Raw genomic sequence first — 21,555 nt, forward strand, 5'->3', positions numbered from 1 at the left:
TGCCAAGAACAGAATTAGATTCTGTGAATCAAAAATCAGGTTGAGTCAGAGAGAAAAAAATAAGGCAGTATTTCTAGACACCCAAGTCTTGTCCATTATTATGACCATGAAAATGGACGTCTATCATGAAACTAATCCATTATAAATGTAAATTAGTTATCGAGTACCTTGTCACCCAAAATACTTATTCTGCTCTCACCAATCCTACTGCGTAATATGAACCTGGCTGATTGAATCTTGAATTTGTTTTTATCACTTTAAAGTCCAGAGGTGTTGGCGCTAGACACAGACTTAACTGTTCTATTTGTATCACCTCTGATTCTTTCGAGTAGATGAGGTTAGTCCTGAGTGCAAAATCAGAAAAGAAATGCTTATGGAAATATATTTATCTTCTAACCATTAGCTGTGAAAGAGGTCAAGGAGTCATTTTATATGATTATTAGCAAATAGGCATTCAAATTCCTTCTCCATAGGGATTGTCAAATCTTCATTTAGATTGTACTCTGAAGTAGAAAAAGGCACAGAATTAGGGGACGGATGCAAGTCAGTGAGTCCCAGGGACACTAGGGGTTCTGAGTGTCCATAGGGACTGACGGTTACCACAGCACGGGTTCAGAAAGGTCCATGTGCCTGCCTATGGCAGACTTGATATGCACCAAGTGCTAAAGTGAAGGGAGGAAAGAGAGGGAGGGGAAAAGAGACAGAGAAGAAATGGAATTTAATATGTCAAAAACAGCTTTTAAAAAGATTCAACATGATACATCAAAGTGTAAGAACTGGCCTCTTCAATGTCAATCCTTCTTTGGGCGAGGGTGGGTGGTACAGTCAGATGAGGCTACATTACCCCTGTATGGAGTTTGAGGGAACGAAATAATGAGACAAGAAAGGCACAGTATTCTTGCTTTGTAAGGCTTCAGTGTCCCCAAATATTGCCACATGGACCATTTGCCTAAATCTGAAGTATTGCTAATTATAAATAATTTAAGAATCTTAAACATCTTTCTGATTTGAAAATCTTTGTCCTGCCTGCCCATAGCCTACGGAATATCTGTTCTACAGTTAGAGATTTAAATGCTGCCTATCGGGCCTTTCCGTTTAAGGGAGGTTCGCTTGTGCTCCGGTGACCTTCATGGAACACCCTGCTGCTATTTATGTTCCAGGAAGAATCCAAGGGTTGCACCAAACCTTTCCAGAGGCTCTGACGCCAGGCCAACTATTTATATACATCACAACTAAATTACAATTATTGTAAGTACCCCCTTTGCTGATCTTTCTTTTAGAAAGTGTGACGCCAAAGGATAGTGAGGAATTACAAAATCTCCGCCTAGGATTGTCACACACAATTCTCATCTCCCTGTCTAATCCTTGTTTTTCCAAAAGGAAAAATACCGAGGGACTTTGGAGGAGCCATCTTCACGGTGGGAACACCGCTCCCTCCCAAAGCCTCCCCGCTGCGCCCCTAAACATGCAGTTGGTAAATTGTTCCTGCTGAATAACAACGTGAGCTGCGGGGCTTTTTCCGCCTGCCTGCAAGCAGATTAGGCTGCTGGCTTTCCTGGGTGCGAGGACAGCCCCCGGAACCCCAGGAGGCCTTTATCAGCCGCCAACAGATGGAGCCTATCAGCGCGCTGTCAGCCATGCGCACCTGTGGATCGCGCGCCGCAGCCAATAAATTAATTGCTTAGAAATATAAAACGGGTAGGCTCCGATCGGAGAGGATTAGGAACAAGAAGGTTAGGCACGGTAAGAGGAAACTGCGCTCTGCTAGGGAACTTTATCAACGTCAGCGTATCTAAGTGTGCGTGGTGGTCAGCGTTTGATTTGATTTCCAAATAGAAAAGACACAGCAGGATTAGAATCGAAATGTTTGGGAAGGAAGCAAAGCAACTTGAAAGAACGCATAATGCCTGTTGCTTCATTTGCATCGTTCACAGGCATTCTGAAGTAAACCGACAATTTTTTTCTTCTTGTACTGGGCTAGTGAAATTTCGTATGTAATCTCTTGGTTTATTCATTCTCCCCATTTTTCATTTGCTATAGTTTTCAGCTCTTCGTATTTTACTGCTTCTTATATCTCAGTACGGGCGGGAGAGGTTTTGGGTTTGGTTTGATTTTCCATAATGGTTCCAGGGGCCTATTTTTATAATTCACATTTTCTTGTTTCTCTTAAGGAGTTTTAATATAAAAAAAAAAGTTTTGAGTCCATTGCAAAAACGGTTCCTCATTGCGACCTTCAGTCTTTTATCTTTTTTCCTTTCAGTTACCTGCAAAATGAAGCAAGATTGCTAAGATCCCTGGTAGCTCTTAAATTGCACGACTCTGTAAAATCAGTTTCCTACATTATTTAGAAATAGCTTATGCAGAATAGCTGGAAAATGAAAATAACTGGTATAGAGGGGAAAATCCCTGAGAGAAGTGCATGTTACATTGTCCAACACAGTACTCTTCCTTTGGGAATTTCTCCAATGAAACAGCAGATCATTATTACCAACGTCGTAACGAGGAAGTATCAAAAATCTCAGCAATTATAATGCAGTATTTGGAGCTATCTTTACTTAATTGGAAAATTAAATACAATTTTTATTTGTCAATGGTTTGCTTTATTTTAGTTTTAAGGCAAATGTATCTTTTTTATCTTTAAAATAAATGATCCTGGCACAGCAAAGCAGTGTATATTCTACATCTGAATTGAAATAATCAATTTTTTCTCTGCAAATAGAATTGTAGAAGAAATTGAATTCAATTGAGAATAAATTAACCCAACAGACATTTTTTTATGTATCTCTTGTCAACTTCCAGAATATCCTGGAAATAAAATATAGTGCCTTTCCTCAAGGAACTGAAAATCTGGTGGCTTGAATACAAACAATTGCACACATAATAAGTAATGATAAAAATAATACTAACCACCACTTATTGTGTACTTTAAAGTCTGTGGCCCACCTTTTAATCAGGTTGCTTTTTTTCCCTTGATATATGTCTGATATGTCAAATCCTCAAAACAATGCTGCAACGTATCATTATCCTATTTTTTTTTTTAACGACTTAATTTTTTAGGGCAATTTTGGATCCACAGTTTAAGAAAAGGTACAGAGGTTTCTCATTCACCTCCTTGTTTCCACATATCCACAGCCTCCCCGGCAAAAACATGCTCCACCAGACTGGGACATTTGTCACAGGTGATGGACCCTCAGTGACCCTTCACCGTCGCCCGAGGTCCACAGGGTACATCAGGGCTCAGCCGGTGGTGGTGCCATACATTCAGAGGTTTGGGCGAATGTATCATGACTCGTCCATTCTCACAGTATCACACAGACTAGTTTCACTACAGGGACTCTGTGGCCTCTTCATTCCACCTCCAACCCCATCTCTGCAACCACTGATCTTTTTTAAGATCTTCATAGTCTTGCCTTTTCTAGAATGCCATGTAATTGGAATCATACAGTGTGTAGCCTTTTCAGATAGCTTCTTTCACTCGGTAATGTGTATTTAAGTTTCCTCCCTTCTCTTCATAGCTTGATAGCACTTTTTTTTAGCATCGAATAACATTTCATTGTCTGGATTCCATTGTTCACAGTTTTTTAATGGATTCACCTACTGGAGGACCTCTGGGTTATTTCCAAGTCTTAGCAGTAATGAATAAGGCTGCTATAAACATCCATGTGCAGGTTTTTGTGTGGATGCAAGTTTTAAACTGAGTAATACCAAGGAAAGCAATCGCTGAATCATATGGGAAGAGTATGTTCAGTTTTGTAAGAAATTGCCAAACTGTCTTCCAAAGTAGCTGAACCATTTTTGCAACCCCACCAACAATGAATGAGAGTTCCTGTGGCTCCCCTTCCTCACCAGCATGTGGTGGTGTCAGTGTTCTGGGTTTTGGTCATTCTACGCTGTGTGTAATGATATTTCCTTGTTTTAATTTGCATTTCCCTGAAGACATATAATATGGAGAGAATTTTCATATGTTTATTTGCCATTTGTTTATCTTCTTCACTGAGGTATCCATTAAAGTCTGTGGCCTACCTTTTAATCAGGTTGTTTTTTTTCTTGTTGTTGAGTTTTAAGAGTTCTTTTTATTTATTGGCCAAAGTCCTCTGCCTCATTTTGCGAGTAGAATTTTGGTTCTTGAATCCAGAGTCTTGCGGCCTTATGCAAGTCCCAGATATAGCACAGTCATAACTTACAAAATAAAACAGTGTTCCCAAAGGAGAGCCCCGAGGATGGAGCAAGACTCTATCTGTATCCCCAAACATATTAAGCAGGATTATATACAGTGACCAAGTAAGGTTTATTCCTGGCATGCAAAGATGGCTCAACAAATGAAGACCAGTCAATGTAATAACACCATATTAACAGAATTAAGGAAGGAAGGGGGAAAATGGTTATTTCAATTGATGCAGAAAAAGCAATAAACAAAAATCAAAACATCCTTTCATGATTAAAAAAATCTAACAAACTAGGAATAGAGAGAAAATTCCTCATGGATAAACAAGAGGTGGTATATACATACATTGAAATATTATTCAGCCTTAAAAAAGAATAAGATTCTGATACAAGCAACATGATTGAACCTTGAAAACATTACACTAAGTGCAGTAAGCCAGACACAAAAGGAAAAACATAGGAGTCCTCTTATATGAAGTTCTTAGAATAGTCAAATCCTAGAGACAGAAAGTAGAATGGTGGTTACCAGGGATTGAGGGGTGGGGAAGATGGGGAGTAATGGGTACAGAGTTTCGGTTTTGAGAAGATGTCAGATATTCTGGAGAAGAGTAGTGGATATACTTGTATGACAATGTGCACATACTAATACCTCTGATCCCTACAGTACTGTACCCTTTAAAATGGTCACTTATATCTTACATGTGTTTCCTCACAATTTTTATTTTATTTTTATTTTTATTTTTGTATCATTAATCTATAATTACATGAAGAACACTGTTTTCTAGGCTCCCCCCTTCACCAAGTCCCCAAAATATACCCCTTCACAGTCACTGTCCATCTGCATAGCAAGATGCTGTAAAATCACTACTTGTCTTTTCTGTGTTGTAGAGGCCGCCCCGTACCCACCCCACATTACACATGCTAATTGTAAGGCCCCCTTTCTTTTTCTCCACCCTTATCCCTCCCTTCCCACCCATCCTCCCTAGTCACTTTCCCTTTAGTAACTGTTAGTCCATTCGTGAGCTCTGTGATTCTGCTGCTATTTAGTTCCTTCAGTTTTTCTTTGTTCTTATCCTCCACATATGAGTGAAATCATTTGGTACTTGTCTTTCTCCACCTGGCTTATCTCACTGAGCATAATACCCTCTAGCTCCATCCATGTTGTTGCAAATGGTAGGATTTGTTTTCTTCTTATGGCTGAATAATATTCCATTGTGTATATGTACTACATTTTCTTTATCCATTCATTTACTAATGGACACTTAGGTTGCTCCCATTTCTTGGCTATTATAAATAGTGCTGCGATAAACATAGGGGTGCATCTGTCTTCTTCAAACTGGGCTGCTGCATTCTTAGGGTAAATTCCTAGAAGTGGAATTCCTGAGTAAAGTGGTATTTCTATTTTTAGGTTTTTGAGGAACCTCCATACTGCTTCCCACAATGGTGGAACTAATTTACCTTCCCACCAGCAGTGTAAGAGGGTTCCCCTTTCTCCACAACCTCGCCGACATGTGTTGTTTTTTATCTTTTGGATGGTGGTGATCCTTACTGGTGTGAGGTGATATCTTATTGTGGTTTTAATTTGCATTTCTCTGATGACTAGCTATGTGGAGCATCTTCTTATATCTGTTGGCCATCTGAATTTCTTCTTTGGAGAAGTGTCTGTTCTGCTCCTCTGCCAATTTTTTTATTGGATTACTTGCTTTATGTTTGTTGAGGTGCATGAGCTCTTTGTATATTTTGGATGTCAACCCTTTATTGGATCTGTCATTTATGAATATATTCCCATAGTGTAGGGTACCTTTTTGTTCTACTGATGGTGTTCTTTGCTGTACAGAAGCTTTTCAGCTTGATATAATCCCACTTGTTCATTTTTGCTTTTGTTTCCCTTGCTTGGGGAGATATGTTCATGAAGAAGTCACTCATGTCCGTGTCTAAGAGATTTTTGCCTATGTTTTTTCTAATAGTATTATGGTTTCTTGACTTACATTCAGGTCTTTGATCCATATTGAATTTACTTTTGTGTATGGGGTTAGACAATGATCCAGTTTCATTCTCTTACATGTAGCTGTCCAGTTTTGTCAGCACCATCTGTTGAAGAGACTGTTATTTCCCCCATTGCATGTCCATGGCTCCTTTATTGTATATTAATTGACCATATATGTTTGGGTTAATGTCTGGATTCTCTATTCTGTTCCACTGGCCTGTGGCTCTGTTCTTGTGCCAGTACCAAACTATCTTGATTACTGTGGCTTTGTAGTAGAGCTTGAAGTTGGGGAATGAAATCTCCCCCACTTTATTCTTCCTTCTCAGGATTGCTTTGGCTAGTCGGGGTCTTTGGAGTTTCCATATGAATTTTTGAACTATTTGTTCCAGTTCGTTAAAGAATGTTGTTGGTAATTTGATAGGGATTGCATCAAATCTATATGTTGCTTTGGGCAGGATGGCCATTTTGACGATACTAATTCTTCCTAGCCAAGAGTATGGGATGAATTTCCATTTGCTAGTGTCCTCTTTAATTTTTCTTAAGAATGTCTTATAGTTTTCAGGGTATAGGTCTTTCACTTCCTTGGTTAGGTTTATTCCTGTGTGTTAATTTTGTATCATGCAACTTTGCTGTATTCCGATATCAGTTCTAGTAGTTTTGGAGTGGAGTCTTCAGGGTATTTTATGAACAATATAATGTCATCTGCAAATAGTTTAACTTCTTCTTTACCAATTTGGATTGGTTGTATTTCTTCGTTTTGTCTAATTGCCATGGCTAGGACCTCCAGTACTATGTTGAATAACAGTGGGGAGAGTGGGCATCCCTGTCTTGTTCCCAATCTCAGAGGAAAAGCTTTCAGCTTCTCACTCTTCAGTATGATATTGGCTGTCAGCTTATTATATATGGCCTTTTTTAGGTTGAGGAACTTGCCCTGTATACCCATTTTGCTGAGAGTTTTTATAATGAATGGATGTTGAATTTTGTTGAATGCTTTTTCAGCTTCTATTGAGATGATCATGTGGTTTTTGTATTTCTTTTTGTCTATGTGGTGCATGAGGTTGATGGATTTTCGAATGTTGTACCATCCTTGCATCCCTGGGATGAGTCCCCACCTGGTCATGGTGTATGATCCTTTTGATGTATTTTTGAATTCGGTTTGCTAATATTTTGTTGAGTATTTTTGCACCTACATTCATCAGGGATATTGGTCTGTAATTTTCCTTTTTGGTGGGGTCTTTGCCTGGTTTTGGAATTAGGGTAATGTTGGCTTCATAGAATGAGTTTGGGAGTATTCCCTCCTCTTCCATTTTTTTGGAAAACTTTAAGGAGAATGGGTATTATGTCTTCTCTGTATGTCTGATAAAATTCCAAGGTAAATCCACTGGCCCAGGGTTTTTTTTTCCCTGGGTAGTTTTTTGATCACCGCTTCAATTTCTTTGCTGGTAATTGGTTTGTTTAGATTTTGTGTTTCTTCATTGGTCAGTCTTGGAAGGTTGTATTTTTCTGAGAAGTCCATTTCTTCTAGGTTTTTCAGCTTGTTAGTAGATAGGCTTTCATAGTATTCCCTAATAATTCATTGTATTTCTATGCGGTCCGTAGTGATTTTTCCTTTCCCATTTCTGATTCTGTTGATGTGTGTTGATTCTCTTTTTCTTTTAGTAAGTCTGGCTAGAGGCTTATCTATTTTGTTTATTTTCTTAAAGAACCAGCTCTTGGTTTCATTGGTTTTTTCTATTCTTTTATCATTCTCAATTTTATTTATTTCTTTCTGATCTTTATTATGTCCCTCCTTCTGCTGATTTTAGGCCTCATTTGTTATTCTTTTTCCAGTTTCAATAATTGTGATGTTACACTATTCATTTGGGATTGTTCTTCCTTCTTTAAATATGCCTGGATTGCTATATACTTTCCTCTTAAGACTGCTTTTGCTGTGTCCCACAGAAGTTGGGGCTTTGTGTTGTTGTCATTTGTTTCCTTATATTGTTTTAATATCTATTTTAATTTGGTCGTTAATCCATTGATTATTTAGGAGCATGTTGTTAAGCCTCCATGTGTTTGTGAGCCTTTTTGCTTTCTTTGTACAATTTAGTTCTAGTTTTATACCTTTGTGGTCTGAAAAGTTGGTTGGTAGAATTTCAATCTTTTTAAATTTACTGAGGCTCTTTTTGTGGCCTAGTATGTGGTCTATTCTGGAGAATGTTCCATGTGTACTTGAGAAGAATGTGTATCCTATTGCTTTTGAATGTAGAATTCTATAGATGTCTGTTAGGTCTATCTGTTCTAGTGTGTTGTTCAGTGCCTCTGTGTCCTTACTTATTTTCTGTCTGGTGGATCTATCCTTTGGAGTCAGTGGTGTGTTGAAGACTCCTGAAATGAATGCATTGCATTCAATTTCCTCCTTTACTTCTGTTAGTATTTGTTTCACATATGCTAGTGCTCCTGTCTTGGGTACATATATATTTATAATGGTTATTTCCCCTTGTTGGACAGAGCCTTTTATCATTACATAATGTCCTTCTTTATCTCTTGTTACTTTCTTTGTTTTGAAGTCTATTTTGTCTGGTACTAGTACTGCAACACCTGCTTTTTTCTCCCTGTTGTTTGCATGGAATATCTTTTTCCATCTGTTGGCTTTTAATCTGTTCATGTCTTTGGCTTTGAGGTGGATTTCTTGTAAGCAGCGTATAGATGGGTCTTGCTTTTTTATCCATTCTATTACTCTGTGTCTTTTGATTGGTGCATTCAGTCCATTTACATTTAGGGTGATTATTGAAAGATATGTATTTATTGCCATTGCAGGCTTTAGATTTGTGGTTACCAAAGGTTCAAGATTAGCTTCTTTAGTGTCTTACTGCCTAACTTAACTCAGTTATTGAGCTATTATAAACACTGTCCAGTGATTCTTTATTTCTCTCCCTTCTTATTCTTCCTCCTCCATTCTTTATATGTTGGGTGTTTTATTCTGTGCTCTTTTGTGTTTCCTTTAACTGCTTTTATGGGTAGTTGATTTTATTTTTTGCGTTTAGTTAGTATTTGGTTGGTCTGCTTTCTTTGCTGTGATTTTATTTTATCTGGTGATATCTGTTTAGCCTTGTGAGTGCTTCCATCTAGAGCAGTCCCTTTAAAATATCCTGTAGAGGTGGTTTGTGGGAGGCAAATTCCCTTCACTTTTGCTTGTCTGGGAATTGTTTAATCCCTCCTTCATATTTAAATGATAATTGTGCTGAATACAGTATTCTTGGTTCAAGGCCCTTGTTTTTCATTGCATTTAATATATCATGCAAATCTCTTCTGACCTGTAAGGTTTCTGTTGAGAAATCTGGTGATAACCTGATGGGTTTTCCTTTATAGGTGACCTTTTTCCTCTCTCTTGCTGGCTTTAAAACTCTGTCCTTCAAACAACAACAAATGTTGGCGAGGTTGTGGAGAAAGGGGAACCCTCCTACACTGCTGGTGTGAATGTAAATTAGTTCAACCATTGTGGAAAGCAATATGGAGGTTCCTCAAAATGCTCAAAATAGACATACCATTTGACCCAAGAATTCCAATTCTAGGAATTTACCCTAAGGATGCAGCACTCCAGTTTGAAAAAGACAGATGTACCCCTATGTTTATTGCAGCACTATTTACAATAGCCAAGAAATGGAAGCAACCTAAGTGTCCATCAGTAGATGAATGGATAAAGAAGATGTGGTACATATACACAATGGAATATTATTCAGCCATAAGAGGAAAACAGATCCTACCATTTGCAACAACAAGGATCAAGCTAGAGGGTATTATGCTCAGTGAAATAAGCCAAGCAGAGAAAGACAAATACCAAATGATTTCACTCATCTGTGGAGTGTAAGAACAAAAGAAAAACTGAAGGAACAAAACAGCAGCAGAATCACAGAACCAAAGAATGGACTAACAGTTACCAAAGGGAAAGGGACTGGGGAGAATGGGAGGGTAGGGAGGGATAAGGGTGGGGAAGAAGAAAGGGGATATTATGATTAGCTTGTATAATGTGGGGGATGGGGGAAAGGGGAGGGCTGTGCAACACAGAGAAGACAAGTAGTGATTCTACAACATCTTACTATGCTGATGGACAGTGACTGTAATGGGGTTTGTGGGGGGGACTTGGGGTAGGGGAAAGCCTAGTAAACATAATGTTCTTCATGTAATTGTACATTAATGGTAGCAACAACAACAACAAAAAACTCTGTCCTTGTCATTGGTCTTTGCCATTTTATTTATAATGTGTCTTGGTGTTGTCCTCCTTGGGTACCTTATGTTGGGAGGTCTGTGTACTTCCATGGTCTGAACGATTATTTCCTCCCTCAGTTTGTGGCAGTTTTCAGCAATTATTTCTTCAAATACACTTTCTATCCCTTTTTCTCTCTCTTCTTCTTCTGGTACCCCTATAATGCGAATATTGTTCCATTTGGATTGGTCACACAGTTCTCTTAATATTGATTCATTCCTAGAGATCCTTTTATCTTCTATGCGTTCCTGTTCTCTGGTTTCTATTCCATCAATGGCCTCTTGTATCTTATCCATTCTGCTTTTAAATCCTTCCAGAGATTGTTTCATTTATGTAATCTCCTTCTGGACGTCATCCCTTAGCTCTTGCATATTTCTCTGCAGCTCCATTAGCATGGTTATGACATTTATTTTGAATTCTTTTTCAGGGAGATTGGTTAAGTCTATCTCCCTAGATTCCTTCTCAGGGGAGCATGTCTGGGTTAGTCTGGTCTGTATCAAATTCCTCTGCCTTTTCATGGTGATAAAGGTAGTTGTGGGAAGCTGGTGCATGTGTCGAGTGGGAGAACGTCCCTTCTTGCTGGGTTGTGGCCTTCCTCTCTTGGGAGAACAGCAACCCCTATCAGTTTGTACTGGAAGCTGTGCACAGACAGGGTTTCTAATTCTTGCCTGGCTGCTGTGAAAGAAGCTCTGCCCTGCTGCCTCAGGCTGCTCCTCCACTATGGCGGAGCGGCGTAGGAGGGGACACGGGTGGGAGGCTGTTTATCTCCGTGAGGAGCCTCCAAGCTGGGCTGCTGCCCAGGGGGTTAGGGCACCTGGGTTTTCCTGGTCCCAGCTGCTAGGCTAAGTGTCCCAGGATGTTTCCGTCCAGCTGTGGGGTCCCTATCCCTTTAAGTCTTTCAAAAAGCATTTGCTCTGCTTTGTCCCAGGGGTGCCGGCTGCAGGGACCCACTCGCAGGTTTTACAGTTCCATTTCCCTAGTATCCAGCACATGCTGCACTGTGTGTCTGCACTCGGGTGTGGATGGCTAGAGCTGGGTGTTTAGCAGTCCCGGGCTCCCTCTCCCTCACGGCTCCAACTCCTCTTCTCCCGCCGGGAGCTGGAGTGAGGGGCACTTGGGTCCACCAGGCCATGGCTTGTATCTTACCCCCTTCGTGAGGCGCTGGGTTCTTGCCCGTGTCAATGTGGCCTGGCTTTTGTCTATATCTTCTGGTCTCTCTTTTAGGGACAGTTGTATTTGTTGAATTTTCAAAAATACATATGGTTTTGGGAGGAGATTTCCGCTGCTCTACTCCTGCTGCCATCTTGGCTCCGCCCCCATCATCTGTCATTTTTAAATGGTAGTTTTTACTTTTAAATGGTAATTTCAATGTAATTTTAATTATATGTCCTTCTGAAGTCTCATCAAAATCATTTTTTCAAGAATGCCACAGTTGTCCAAGGCATCAAATATAAACAAATAACTTTACTGCACAAACATTATAAACATTGGACTGTTTTTTATCAGCCTTCTTGATTTCAATAGCTTTATGGGTCATGTAATGGTATACCATTATTTTCCTACCAGTAAGAGAAGAATAATGGAGTTTGTAAACTTTTGAGATCCTTGAAAACAATAAGTTGTTTCCTATACTACTATAATTATTTTTGAAACAATATGTATAGAATTATAACTACTCTGAATTTGTGTTGTTAATTAGTTAAATGTATGAGTGAGGCTCTAATTATTTATAAATCCCAACCTTTACTGGGAAGTGGGGATAATTCTTAAGAAACTTTAACTTTTGCAATGGCTAACACATCCTGTGTTCTTCCAAGCACTGTTCTGAGCCCTTTCAGCATAATTTATTTAATCTTCATAACAACTTCGTAAGAGACGTTTCAGTATTCACTCCTTCCTACAGAGGAGAAAATGGAGGCCCAGGGTGTTCCCTTGCAAGTGCTAGAACCAGGGCTGGAGCCCAGCCATCTGGACTCCTGAGCACTCCCTTGGCCACTGTCCTGCCCTGTGGAACACTTCCCACGACAGGGTCCTCCCTGCCTTCAGAATTGACCATTCCACCATCAGACGTGTGCAATTATACGCTAGTCTCTGACTGAAGTACTTAAGAATGAAATTATATCATGTCTAGGTTTTGCTTTAAAATTATCCACCAGGGGCAGAGATGAAAGATTATTTCACCAGAAACTATTGAAGCTGAAAGATATGTACATGGGATCTATTCTGTTGTTCTCCACTTTTGTGTATGTTTGAAATTTTTCATAATAGTGTGGTTTTTTTTAAGTTACTCTCTATGTTAAACTTAAAAGGTCTATAGTGTTCTAGAAGGTCATTTCTTTAATTCTAGTTTTTCTTGTGTTTAATGTTAATTTTTGGTATGTTCTCAGTGATACTCAGGTATTTAACTGGAATTTCTTGCACCATTTATTTTTTTATAAATTTTTGCTTCTCAGTAGTATTTTTAGTATTATAACAATGAGGAAAACATTCATTTTCAGAATCCCATAAAGTTCTATACTTTACAATATGTAAATACTAGCTTTTGAGAGGGCTCAATTTTGTCCAAACTTGTTTAACATCATTATACCTAAACACACATTTAATATAACCTGATTTTCTTTTTACAGGAACCAAGGAATAAAAGAGTTTGACCTTTAACTCAAAGTAAATCCTTGGCAAATTTAATCTCTCCAGTGAGAAATGGAGCAGCCAGATGCTTTGGTCATACAGTACAGGGGCAATGGGGCTGGGGGTGAGTAATATAGTGAGGAGGCTTTTTTCTAAAAGCCTAAGATTGGTATTTTTTCCTTGAGGTGTACAAACAGGTTTGCACTCTTACTAAACATAAATTTCCCTTTGGAGTATGCTGGTAATAAATACCAGAACAATATTTATCTAATCTCACTATAGTAGTTTACATCGTCTATCAAAGCATGATCTTGGATAGGTTGTATATCTAAAAAGTAGTTTTGTCTGATAATATTTTTCAATGACAGAATGAAGCTTGGATAAATGCCTGGAAGAATTCTCTGAATTTTGTTTTCTAATTTGTCTATTTTATTTAAGAAGAAAAAAGAATAATTACTGTGTCCTCCAAAGCTTTTCTCTTTTGTTCACCTCTTTTATTCTTCTGTTAAGCCATTTACTCGTCATGGTGACAGCAGATCCCCAGCTTCTGCCCAAAAGTCATCACGCAGATCAACAGTCCCAACACCTGCCTAAAGGAGAAGTAGCGTCCTGTGGTCAGAGACGTTAGGTGTCAACATTAGAGAGTCTTTAACTGCCAAAGAAATCAAACGTCAGGAGGTAAGCTGGCATTGAGTAGCAAGACCATATATATTGGCTTATACTAAAAAAAAGTACCTGTTTTTTAAATAGGTGTTTTGCCAGAAGATTAGCAAACTAATGCCTAAGGTAAAATCAACTTGCAATTTTGTATTTGACAGTAATTCTTAATACACGCTAAGCAACACTTTGTGATTGGTGGGCGTCATCGGATTGAACTCTTGATGGGGTAAAGTTATAATACATAGGGCACTATATAAAACATTGAGACTCCATTCTGAATTTTACTTTTCAGACAGAGACACTTTAAAAAGAACTGTTTGAAACATCAGTTAAATAATGGTGAATATCAATTGTACATAATTTTCCTTTCTCAGAGGAAGGGATGGTGACTTAAAATGTTTGCTTCATTTTTTTTAAGGCAATATATGAAATGTCCCGAGGTGAACAGGACTTAATTGAAGATCTCAAACTTGCAAGAAAGGTCAGTGTATAACTTTTTATCATACACTCTGGTTTTTAGAAATTATATTTAACAAATTCTAACATAGTTTTCTTTTTAGAAGCAGAAAATATCTATTAGTGAATACTTTTTTTTTACATGAGCTTTATTAGACACATCTTCAAATATGAATGTCAGTGAGAGAGTCTCTTAGGGTGATTAGCAAACATATACTTTAATTTCTTCTATGTTTTACAGTAGAATCCACAGTAGCTTTTGTACAGTTACACAAACTTGCATTCAAGTACAGATCTCTCATAATGTCTTCTTTGCTTTATGTCTCTGTGTGATGCATTTCTCCCCCTCTGGTAGGCCTACCACGACCCCATGTTAAAGTTGTCTATCATGTCAGAAGAGGAACTCACACATATATTTGGTGACTTGGATGCTTATATACCTTTGCATGAAGGTGAGATATGCTACTTAATTTTCTTTAGAATCTTGAACAGCAGGAATACAAGGAAGTTTAAATCTAAACTTCTAATTTAGTGCTGCATTATTTTTAAAATAAACCAATTCTTGGTATTTCTGCTTTTTTATCCTTCAGATTTGTGGGCAAGAATAGGAGAAGCAACCAAGCCTGATGGGACAGTGGAGCAGATTGGTCACATTCTTGTGAACTGGGTATGTCATATTTTACTCCAGATAGTTTTTCACAAGTACATGCCACACCTGTCATTGTAATGAATATCAGAAGCACTTGATCCAGGAACTGGATTATAAAAACAGATCAATAATGCATTAAAATTGAACAAATTTTTGTAGCTATAAGAACATACAGTCTCTGTTTAAAAACCTACTTGATGAATGATAGCGTTTTGTTTTAAAAATATGTTCTTCCTTGCACAGAGTTCTTACATTATACACCATTAATTTTCTGTTTCATTCTGTCAGTTAATATTTGAGTGCCTGCCAGATGCTTGGCACTGTTGTGGGAGGGATCACTGGGAATTGAGAGATAAAAGGCAGTCTCTCCATGACTAATCTAGTGAGGGATAGTCAAGTAAAGAAACAGTCTGAAGGTTGGTGATGAAGGTGATACAGCAAGGCTACGGTGTCCTGCGACTAGAGAAGACTAGCATCTAACTAGTTGGGGAAAGTAAAAGTCATGAGTGTTTGGTTGAATTTAGCTACATTAGGGAAATTAGAAAAGGGTGTTTGGTGTTGGCCCAGAAGACTCTACTCCCCCTAGTATCACCTGCAGGACAATGCTCACAGCTTGTCAGAGCTTTCCAGAACAGCTGTGAGCTTTATGTTTCTTGTTCACAAGCTTACTAATGAACTGACCATAGCAGGAACTTACGGTACTTTGTTTTCTCGTGTCACTCTTCAGTTGCCAGGCTTGAATGCCTACAAAGGCTACTGTAGTAACCAGCTGGCAGTCAAAGCTCTTCTTGACCAAAAGAAATAGGACCCAGGAGTCCAGGACTTTCTCCAGCGATGTCTTGAGTCTCCCTTCAGCCGAAAACTAGATCTGTGGAGCTTCCTCGATAATCCCCGAAGTCGCCTAGTCAAATACACTTTACTGTTGAAAGAAATTCTTAGACATACTCCAGAAGACCACCCTGATGTTCAGCTTTTGCAGGAAGCTCTAAGTAGTCCAACTAATGATTCTTGTGTTTTCCAAATTTGTACATTAGCTTGTCTTAGAAAGTTACGCAATGCTACTCCCAATTATGCATAGTGACTCAACATCCGGAGGTGTTTGGTGGATGTTTTAAGCACGCCATATGCTCGTGCACCACACACTGAGTAATAAAGAGGCAGGACACAATCTGTATTTATATTCTAATCAAAAGACTGGATTCTGGTCTTACCACTTCCACTAGCTAGCTGGAGAACTTTGGGCAAATTACCTATTTAGGCTGAAACTGTTTCTTCATCTGTAAAATGAAGGGACTGACTAATTTCAAGAGTCCCTTCAAGCTTTAAAATTCTATCATTTTGATGTGGTGTTTTAGCCCTGTAGGGACACTGACTACATTATTCTGAAAAGACTCCATCAGTTTTTTAATAATTTTTAGATATTGATAATACAAGGAGTTCTCTCCGATATCAACTTGAAGAAAGGAGAATCAGAATGTCAGTATTACATCGACAAACTGGAGTATCTGAATGAAAGGCAGAAGGATCCTCGAATTGAAGCAAGCAAAGTATTGCTTTGCCACGGGGAGCTGAAGAATAAAAATGGACATGTAAGTGTATCTTAGAACTAATAGGAAATGAGCCATTGCTTCCCTTTCCCACCCAGTTTGTTTCCACATAGATTATGAAGCAGGTTGTAAAATGGACTCATCAAATAGTGAAAGAAGGTTACTGGTTTTTGTTCTTTGTTACCAGCTTTCATAACGCAAACATTTGGTTTCTGTCTTTACAGAATAACTTAAATGTCTCTGGAGAATCAATAATACTTTATTTTTTAGTTTTGGAGCATAAATTAATTTGGCCAGCAGTTTTTCTGAATAAATTATTAGTTCCATGTTTCAGAAAAAAATAACATATCCATCAGAAGATTTTTCTGAAGAGTTGATAGTGATGGAAGTAGTCTTAGCATTACTAACCAGGCTTCTGCAGCAGACTAACTGGAAGGAAACTTACTTTTAGAATTTTAATTGAAAAAGTACCTGCCAGAGCTGAGTATAAGCATGGGTGGTATTTTTTGATTCATTACTTGCTTTTCAGAAGCAAAGAAGACTTGAGGTTCTTTTTGTAAAAAGATGAAATCTGACATCTCTGATTTATATTGTTGAGTCCCAGCTGTTCTGTAAAGACTTAAATTTGTGTGGGACAAAGTAGAACCATTAACATTTTTACCAGCTTGCATTATTTAAATCCTTTGTTAGAAAACTTTGGTGTACAATCCTGGTCCTTCCAGGCATGTTCCTACTGATAGGTCTTTGTGGGGTGCAGTGATGACTCAGCTGCTACCTCATCTAATGTTATATGCCAATAAAAGGTTTTTATAGTCTGAGATTAGACAGGCTCTCCAAGCAGAACATGCATCGCCTTCGAATCCTCCTCTTTGTGAGGTCATCTATAAGGGGAATCTCAAAGAAATGTGATGAAATTAATCATGTCTAAATTCCAATCACTTAAAATCACAGGGTTCCACATGTAGGAAGTATTTGTTTCTCATTTCTGCAGAAATTTTTTTTTCCTGTTTCAAGACATCTTGGTTTTGACTCGTCCTGTTACACGAAACCAGCGTTACTCTTATGAAGTTTACCAACGACCAATCCCCGTCCAAGAGCTGGTCTTAGAAGACCTGCAGGATGGAGATGTGAGAGTGGAAGGGTCCTTTCAAGGGGCTTTTGGCAGCTCACATAAAGGTAAAAATACAAATTGTAAAATTGTTTCAATTAACAAACTCAGAACCTAAGTGAATTTAGTTTTAATCTTTAAAAATTCTGTCTCAGATTAATATATGATACATTTAAATATTCACACAATTCAAACCCCCCCCACAAAAATCTGATTTAAAAAATGAGAACCTGAATGGAAATTTTCTGAAGATATACAGATGGCCAACAGACACATGAAAAGATGTTCAGCATCACTAATCATCAGGGATGTGCAAATCAAAACCACAATGAGATATCACTTTACACTAGTCAGAATGGCTAGTATTAAAAAACAAACAAATAACAAGTATGAGCAAGATTGTGGTGCACTGCTGGTGAGAATGTAAATTGGTGCAGCCTCTGTGGAAACAGCGTGGAGGCTCCTCAAACATTTACAGAGAGGAATACCATATTATCCAGTAACTCCACCTCTGGATACTTACCTGAAGAAAACAGAAACACTAATTCAAATAGATATGTGTACCTCTATGTTAACTGCAGCACTATTTACAATAGCCAAGATATGGGTCCATCAATAGATGAATGAATGAGGAAGATGTGGATACCTGTGCAATAACTCAGCCATAGAAAATAATTAAATCTTGCCATTTGTGACAATATGGATGGACCCAGAGGATATTGTACTAAGTGAAAAAAGAGAAAAACAAATACCATATGATTTCACTTCCATAATACAGCGTCTGAAAAACAGACAAAACAGAAATAGGCTCATTCAGACAAAGAATAGGTGTTTGCCATGGTGGGGTGGGGTAGTAGGCAAAATAGGTGAAGGGGATAAAGAGGTGCGAACTTCCAGTTACAAATTAGTCACAAACAGAAGGTACAGCATAGGGAAAATAAAAAAGAATTCTGTCTCCACACAAAAAATTACAAATGAAAGGATTCCATTGTCCTATAGCTGCTGCTGTCATCAAATTGTGCTCTGACACCAGTAGGTGCATCTAATAATGTCCCAAGGCTTTATTTAATGCATCCACCTAACAAGTGTACATGTACAGAAATTCCAGCACCCACACCAAGATTATATGACCACTTCATCTATACAAACTGTTTTTAAGTCTGATTTCCTTTCTTTTCTCCCATTTTTCTTTTCCTAGCTAAAAATATCTTTAGAGTTGGCTTTCAAGACCCCTCTCCAGGCCAGTCTCACACTCTGCAAGCCAATGATGTGTTCCACAAGCAGCAGTGGATCAACTGTATTCGAGCCGCCATAGCCCCTTTCCAGCAGGCCACCAGTCCAGCCGAGCTGCAGGGTTTGCCCCAGCTCCATGAGGAGTGCGTCGAGAACAACCCCTCCGCTGGGACTGTCGAAACCCAGAGAAGGGCATCTACAGCATCCAGTGTGACTCAGGTCGAAGTTGATGGGGACGCTTCAGCGTGTGTCTCCCCTGCGTGCACATCAGACGACATGAAGAGTGTCAAAGCGCACCTAGCACAGCCTGGCTTCCCAAAGCCAAGGGACAAAACTGCATTGGGTGGTGAATGGAAAGAGACTTCAGTATAAAGGAAGTTCTGTGTATTACTGGTGCAGACCCTGTTTATTTATAAATGTATACAGTTTGGGTTTTCTAGTAATGCGAGCATGAGAGCGTTGCAGGGTTACTTAATACTAGTCTTAACATTTTCTGTTTTGGGTTCTTTTTGTTTTTTTTTTTTAATGGCAGCTAAAGATATATATACAGATTACTGTTAAAACTGCAACCGTCTTTTTTAAGATATATTCTCATAATTTGGTACATGCAAGCCTGGTATTTTTAATCAAATGAAAGATTTATAGAATGGGTTACTTCTTCATTCTGAATTCGTTAGGACTTTCCAATACCTACCTATTGTGATATTTACAATATCTACCAAACCTTAAAATTTTGCAAATACTGGGATTTTACCAGTGTTTCTTTGATAAACTGTGTGTGCAGAATTTGAAATTTTAACATTCACTTCTAAAATCTTCACAGAATACAGGTGTGTAATACATTAGAATTTATACTGAAACATAAGTTCCTTTTGAAACAAAGTATAAAACTTTATACAGATTTTCCATTTTATGAACTGGAATGCTTTATATTAGTTTTTATCACTACACCTTCCTCATTTTCATTCACTTAACCTGCCAATTATTTAATTTTTTTCTTATAAAGTAGTTTTTAGTATTTGCTTTATTCATTTATTTTTTACTTTGCCACCTTTACAGATTGGTAGCGTTTATTTTCCACCTTGATAAAAATGTGTACATATGCACATATATAGATATATATATGTTTTTAAAATCATATTACCTTTATCAATGAAAACCAAGCCATACTGTTTTTGACCCAATTAAGAAAACTGCAATTTTTCACATGAAGCATTGCAAGGTGGTGAACACACATGAACTGATCCAGTGTATTCTGGACTACTGAAAGAAAACCACCTTAAGGGTTTTGTTGAGAGCTTTAGTGCTGTCTGAAAAGCAAGAGGGGAGGCAGTTGGCTGCTAATTCATAAAAAGGGGGAAAAAGAGAGTAGTTTGGTCTTAAGGTAAAAATATCTGGTTGTGCTAGATCATGCAAGAAGATAGTAAAAGCTAAACTTGAGCGTGAAGAGTAAGTTATAGAAGGCTTGGGGAAAGTGAATTTTATTTGTTGGTTTATAATACCTGCAAATAATGAGTTTGAAAAGAAGCAGGTGTGTTGAAAATCTGACCATATTTTATCAATTTTTGTGGATTTATTCATAAGAGGTAAAAAGTAATGAATCTTTTACTCTAAAATATTTCTGTTCCAATGAGATCATAGTCTTTAAGTGGAGGACTAAATGCTCTGTGTCACAGCAGACTTATAATGTTGATCATTCAAGGAAAAGTTCACTATTCTGTGAATTGTATTTGGCCACTGCAAGTGAAAATGGAGAAAGATTGTAAATAGATCAATCCAAATGACTTCTTTATTTATTTATTTATTTATTTATTTATTTATTTATTTATTTATATTTTTGCTATCATTAATCTACAATTACATGAAGAACACTATGTTTACCAGGCTACCCACCTCAGCAAGTCCCCCCCACACACCCCACTACAGTCACTGTCCATCAGCGTAGCAAGATGCTGTATAAACAGCACCTGTCTTCTCTGTGTTGTACAGCCCTCCCTGTACCCCCCACAATACTATACATGCTAATCGTAATGCCTCCTTTCTTTTTCCCCACCCTTATCCCTCCCTTCCCACCCATCCTCCCCAGTCCCTTTCCCTTTGGCACTGTTAGTCCATTCTTGGGTTCTGTGATTCTGCTGCTGTTTTGTTCCTTTGGTTTTTCTTTGTTTTTATACTCCACATATGAGTGAAATCATTTGGTACTTGTCTTTCTCTGCCTGGCTTATTTCACTGACCATAATACCCTCTAGCTCCATCCATGTTGTTGTACATGGTAGGATTTGTTTTCTTCTTATGGCTGAATAATATTCCATTGTGTAGATGTACCACCTCTTCTTTATACATTCATCTACTGATGGACACTTAGGTTGCTTCCATTCCTTGGCTATTGTAAATAGTGTTGTGATAAATATAGGGGTGCATCTGTCTTTTTCAAACTGGGCTGCTGCATTCTTAGGGTAAATTCCTAGAAGTCGAAGAATTCCCTTCTTTTTTAAGGCTGAGTAATAGTTTCTTTCTCTGTCTCTATGTCTGTGTGTGTGTGTGTGTGTGTGTATAGAACATTTTCTTTATCCATTCATCTATCAGTGGACACACACAGAAGTTGCTTCCATGTCTTGGCTATTGTGAATAATGTTGCAATGCACATGGGACACAAAGACCTCGTTCCATACTGATTTTACTTACTTTAGATATATATCCAGAGCAGAAATTGCTGGATCATATAGTAGTTCTATTTTTAATTTTTAAGGAACTTCTACACTTTTTCTTTTTTTTTCCTTGCCACACTGCTTTTCTAATGGCTATACCATGCCAGTTAACTTTTTGTATCTTGCTTTTTTTCCCTCCTAAGAATATCTCGAGCTTGTTGCACTTAGA

At 38.2% G+C, this 21,555-nt stretch overlaps 1 protein-coding gene and 1 pseudogene across 1 annotated transcript in view; one reads left to right on the top strand and one right to left on the bottom strand.

Annotated features, from left to right (window-relative positions):
* The window catches only part of TMEM236 (transmembrane protein 236), a 103,247-nt gene extending 89,638 nt beyond the window's left edge, over positions 1–13,609 (bottom strand). Inside the window, exon 1 of the mRNA XM_036881176.2 lies at positions 13,483–13,609. The gene's annotated coding sequence lies outside the window, so the exon portion shown is untranslated. The remainder of the gene's footprint in view (positions 1–13,482) is intronic.
* Positions 13,485–19,708, top strand: LOC118910213 (neuroepithelial cell-transforming gene 1 protein-like; annotated as a pseudogene).
* The last annotated feature ends 1,847 nt before the right edge of the window (positions 19,709–21,555 follow it).

The sequence above is a fragment of the Manis pentadactyla genome, chromosome 3 (assembly GCF_030020395.1).
Source record: "Manis pentadactyla isolate mManPen7 chromosome 3, mManPen7.hap1, whole genome shotgun sequence".
NCBI lineage: Eukaryota > Metazoa > Chordata > Mammalia > Pholidota > Manidae > Manis > Manis pentadactyla.